Below are 6,000 nucleotides of genomic sequence, written 5' to 3' on the forward strand. Positions count from 1 at the left end.
GCCCTCACCACCTCATCACTCATAGTGATATGTGTTCAACTGTGTGATAAGAAATCATGCCTAAATTAAAAGAAAAATCAATTGGCTTTTCTACAAATGTGGCACTTAGCAACATATATTCCCTAAGCTTTACTCAATACTAGATATTATAGAATGTAACTTAAAAAATATTTTAAAAGTTCAACTTGTTAATGTTATAAGAAATGTATAGCAATCAAGTATTTATTACACAGAGCAGTTGGCCTTTCCTGTGGCATTTCCTTGGCAAGAATAGGTACTATGACAAGATTTAGATTTCTTTCACGCCCAGCTACCATCATAGCATCTCACTTTCTGTTCTGCTTAGACTAGGTGGTTTGAGAAATATAAAGGAAATGATGGAGGGAAGACAGACACAGTAATTATATATCGTGTTAATACATACTTAGTATGTATGTGGCCAGTATATATCCTTATAAAACTGAAAGATTTTGCTGAGCTGACCTAATATAAACATATTTATTGTATATAAAATATGTAAAATAGATAATTGAAAGGGCATGACTTCATAGAATGAAGTTTGCATTTGAGTCCAACTTATAAATGATATTGGAGGAAGAGGGTAGTAAAAAATAAGCAAGAATAAATTAAGTTTTTTGAATAACAAAAAGTATTATACAAATAATCCTGAAAAGTAAATGATACTAGGATTTTATGTAAATAAGGCTTTATATTTATATTAATAATCTGGAGGAAATCCCCCTCTGTTTATGAGCTGACCTGAGGTATGAATTCTTTTTTATACCACTTAGAACAGTGTCCTCAAATAAAAGAGATTTTGTTATATTACAGATTTTATAGCAAATAGGCACATAATAAACAGAATGTTCTCTGAGTTTGTTTTGTTTTGTTTTATTTTTCCACATATGCATGAAACCATACAGTATTAGTCTTCCTTTGCCTGACTTATTTCACTGAACATAATACTTCCAAGCTCCATTCATATCATCACAAATGGCAGGATTTCATTCTTTTGCATGGCTGAATAGGATTCGCTTGAACAAATACAGCACATCTTTGTTACCCATTCATCCATCCATGGCTGTAAGTTGTTTCCATATTTGGCTGTTATATAGAGAGCTGAAATGAACATGGGGGTTCAGGTATCTTTTCAAGTTAGTGTTTCTTTTTTTTTTCTTTGGATAAATACCAGTGGAATAGCTAGGTCATATGGTAGTTACATTCATAATTTTTGAACACTTTCCATACTGTTTTCCAAAGTGACTGAATCAGATTAAAATTCCACTGTGTATAAGATATTCCTTTTCTCCACATCCTTTCAAATATTTATTATTGATCATCGTTTTAGTAACTGCCATTCTAACAAGTATTTGATGATATCTCATTGTGGTTTGATTTTCAGTTCACTAGTAATTAGTAATTTTGAGTATCTTTTCATGTGTTTCTTGGCCATCCATATGTTTTCTCTGGAATAAAACGCCTATTCAGACCTCTGCCCATTTTTAATAGTTTTTTTGGTTGTTGTTAAGTTGTATGAGATTTTTTTTTAATATATTTTGTATGTTACCCTTTTACTGAATACATGATTTTGAAGTACATTCTCACATTCAGTAAGTTGCCTTTTCCTTTGTTGATAGTTTTCTTTGTTGTTTTTGATTTGATGTAGTCCCATTTGATTATTTTTGTTTTTGTTGCCCTTGCCTTTAGAATTAGAACCACAAAAACAACTCCAAAACCAATATCAATGAGGTTACCACATCTATGTTCCTCTAGGGCTTTTATGATTTCAAGTCTTATATTTAAATGTTTAATCCATTTGTTTTTTTTTTTTTCATGTTGTATAAGAGAGTGGCCCATTTTCATTCTCCTACATGTAGCTGTCCAGTTTTCCCAACACCACTTACTGAAGAGACTGACTTTTCCCTATTGTGTATTATTGGATTTTGTCATAAAATTAATTGACCATATAAGCCCAGTTTTACTTCTAAGTTATGTTGCATTGATCTATGTGTCTGCTAGTCTGCTGGTGCCATATAGTGTTGATTATTATAGTTTAATAGTATAGTTTAAAATCAAGGAGGGTAATAATGCCAGCTTTGTTCCTTCTCAAGATTATTTTGTCTATTTGGGGTCTTTTGTGATTTCCTTCAAATTTTGGAATTGTTCACTTCTATGAAAAATGCCATTGGAATTTTGATAAATATTGCATTGAATCTATAGATTGCTTTGAGTAGTATGGATAAATTCCAATATATCCCAATATTAATCTTTCCAATCATAAGCAATATCTTTCCATTTATTTGTATCATCTTCGATTACATCAGTGTCTTTTTAATTTTCAGAATATAGGCCTTTCACCTCCTTGATGAAATTTATCCCTAGTTATTTTATTATTTTGATGCAATTATAAATGGAATTATTTTCTTAGTTTGTGATAGTTCTTTATTGGTGTATACAAATGCCACAGATTTCTGTATGTAGATTTGGTATACTATGAATTTAAGGAACTTATTTATTAGTTCTAATAATTCCTTTGGTGAGTATGTGTTTTCTCTATAGAGTATCATATCATCTGCAAATAGTGACAGTTTTACTTCTATTTCAATGAACGTTGGGATGCATACATCTTTTTTAATTATAGTTGTCTCTAAATATATACCCAAGAGTAGAATTGCAGAATCGTATGATAATTCTATATTTAGTTTATTTTAAGTAACATACATGCTGTTCTTTGTAGTGGCTGTACCAATTTAGATTCCCACCAACAGTATAAAAGGGTTCTGTTTCCTTCACACCATGTCCAGCACTTATTATTTGGTATCCATTCTGACTGCTCTGGTAATACTTCATTGTAGTTTTGATTTTCATCTTTCTAATAGTTAGTGCTATTCAGCATATTATCATGTGTGTTTTAACCACCTGCATGTCCTCTTTGGAGAAATGCTTATTTAGATCTTCTGTTCATTTTTCATTGGATTGTTTGTTTTTGATATTGAGCTGTACTAACTATGTAGCTTAGAGATTAATCCCTCGTTGGTTGCATCATTTGCTAATATTTTCTCCCATTCTATGGGTTGTCTTTTTGTTTTTTATGATTTCCTTTGTTGTGCAAAACTTTTAAGTTTAATTAAGTCCCATTTGCTTATTTTTATTTTTATCTCTATTACTTTAAGAGGTGGATCCAAAAAGATATTGCTGAAATTTACATCAAAGAGTATCCTACCCTTGTTTTCCTGTAATAGTTTTGTTGCCTCTGGTCTTATATGTGGCTCTTTACTCCATTTTGAATTTATTTTTGTATATAGTGTTAAAGAATGTTCTAATTTTATCCTTTTACATGTAGTTGTCCAGTTTTCTCATTGCCAATTTTTAGAGACTGTCTTTTTCCCCATTTTATATTCTTGCCTCATTTGTCATAGAATAATTGACCATAGTTGTGTGGGTTTATTTCTGGGATTCCTATCCTGTTCCATCAATCTATATTTCTGTTTGCATGTCATTACTGACTGTTTTGATGACTTTGTAGCATAGTCTGAAGTCAGGGAGCCTGATTCCTCTGTCTCCATTTTTCTTTCTCAGGATTGCTTAGGCTATTCAGGGTCTTTTGTGTTTTTCTACAAAATTAAATATTTTTGTTCTAATTCTGTGAAAAATGTCATTGGTAATATGATGAGTATTGCATTGAATCTGTAGATTGACTTGATTAGCATAGTCATTTTGATGATATTGATTCTTTTACTCCAAGGATGTGGTATATCTTTGCATCAATTCCTGTCATCTTTGACATCTTTCATTATCATCTTATACTTTTCAGAATACAGGTTTTTTGTTTCCTTGTGTAGGTCCAAATGGACATCCTCCAGGAAAGGTCACATCAGTGAGTACCCCTTGTACCACTGCCACCAGTGTCCTTCATTCACACAGTGATCCACCACTGCCCCCAATCTCCCCAAGAGACCCTCCAAGACCAACAGTTAGAGGTAGGTCTAACTCAGACTCCTTTATCTGGCATTCTGGCACAGGCAAGTACCTGTATATGCCCTCCAGATGTGGAGTATCCACTTACCTCCAGTCCTATGGAGCTCCTGCCATCAAGCTCTGCTGGTAAAACCAAATGCTTTGGGTGATCTTTCCCCTAAAGCCAGATCCCCAGGCTGAGGGGCCTGACTTAGGGCTCAGAACCCTTCACTCCTGTGGGAGAACTTCGGCCATATCATTATTATCCAGTTTGTGGCTCACTCACCAGGGGTTTGGGATTTTGTTATATTGTGAGTGTGCCCCTCCTACCATCTTCTTGTGGTTTCTTCTTTATACCCTTGAATGTAGCATATACATCATGGCAAAAAACAGTCTTTTTTGTTGACAGCTGTTCAACAGTTAATTGTGATTTTGCACTTGTCAGAGGAGGTGAGCACAAGGTTCTTCTACTTCACCATCTTTCTTCCAACCCCCTTGTCATTGATTTCTAGTTTTATATCTTTGTAGTTGGAGAAGATGCTTAATATGATTTCAGTCTTCTGGAATTTATTGACACTTGTTTTGTGACCTAACATGTCACATCCTGGAGAATGTTTCATGTGCATTTGAAAAGAATGTGTGTTCTCCTGCTTCTAGATGAAATGGTCTGTATATATCTATTAGTTTTATCTGATCTAATGTGTCATTTAGGTCTGATGTTTCAAAGTTGATTTTCTGTCTGATGATGTACTCATTGATTTAAAAATAAAACATATATTTTTAAGGATTTAAAACATAAACCAACAAAAAATATGTTCAGGAAAAAGGAGAGAGTCTAGATTTATAGAATGTTTCTCAACACATTTCTCTTGTTTATGGTCACCTGCTACAACGCTCTTTCACTTTATTTTTATTACCCTTCTTCAGAGTATCTTTTTTCTTTATATGAAATAGAATTTTATTGAGGTAAAGCAAACATGCCATAAAAATCACTCATGTGTTAACAGAATTCAATAGCTATCAGTAAGTTTGCAGAGTTGTGCAATCATCAAAACAATTTTGTTTGACTATTTGCATTACCTCAAAGAGATTATTTTTTCTCATTTGAAGAAAATTCTTCTCATCTGTTTCCCCAGGAAACCACTAATCTACCTCTAAAAGCATATCTTTCACATAAATGGAAAGATACAATATGTGATCTTTGATGTCTTGTTTCTTGCTCTCATCATAACATTTTGAAATTCATCCACTCTTTATTACATGATAGTTGTGCATTTCTTTTTGTGTCTAAATGGTGTTTAATTATACTACATTGTGTTGGTTTTCTACAGCCACGTAACAAAATATCACAATTTGGTGGCTTAAAAGAATAGACATTTATTCTCTCACAGTTCTGTAAGCAAGAATCTTAAAATGAAGTGTTGGAAGAACCACCCTATCTCTGAAGATTCTGGAGGAGAATCTTTCTTACCTTGTCCTGGCTTCTGGCAGTTGCCAGAAGTCCCTGGAGTTCCAGGGCTTGTAAAGTCTTTACTCGAAATGTCTTGTCTTCATCACCGCAGTGGTTCTTCCTTTTTGCCTTTGTGTCTCCTCTTTTCTTTCAGTATAAAAATACCAATCATTGGATTAAGATCCAACTTAATTTGGCATGATTTTGTTTAAGTAACTATGTCTACAAATACCTTATCTCCAAATAAGGTCATATTCTAAGATTCCAAATGGACCTGGAATTTACAGGTTCTAATATGCAACCAGTACACACAATCTGTTTATCACTCACCAGTTGATGGAAATATAGATATTTCCAGCTTTGGGTTATTATAAACAACACTATGAATATTTGCATGTATTTGAGTATGTGAACAGAGTTTTCATTTCCCTTAAGTAGGTATCAAACTGTAAATTGTGGTGTGAGAAATTTAAATTTTACTTCAAAACTTTAAGGTACAGAAAAAGCATTTAACTATAAAATATATCATACTAGGCAATAAACTAAACCTTTATGTATGTTAACATATTTAATTCCTGTGGAAACCATATGTA

General features: G+C 33.0%; 1 pseudogene; it reads right to left on the reverse strand.

The window, feature by feature from the left end:
* Positions 1-5,660, reverse strand: part of LOC125137413 (probable mitochondrial glutathione transporter SLC25A39) — a 57,239-nt pseudogene extending 51,579 nt beyond the window's left edge.
* Between the last annotated feature and the right edge of the window lie 340 nt (positions 5,661-6,000).

This window comes from Phacochoerus africanus, chromosome 10, assembly GCF_016906955.1.
Source record: "Phacochoerus africanus isolate WHEZ1 chromosome 10, ROS_Pafr_v1, whole genome shotgun sequence".
Classification (NCBI taxonomy): Eukaryota; Metazoa; Chordata; class Mammalia; order Artiodactyla; family Suidae; genus Phacochoerus; species Phacochoerus africanus.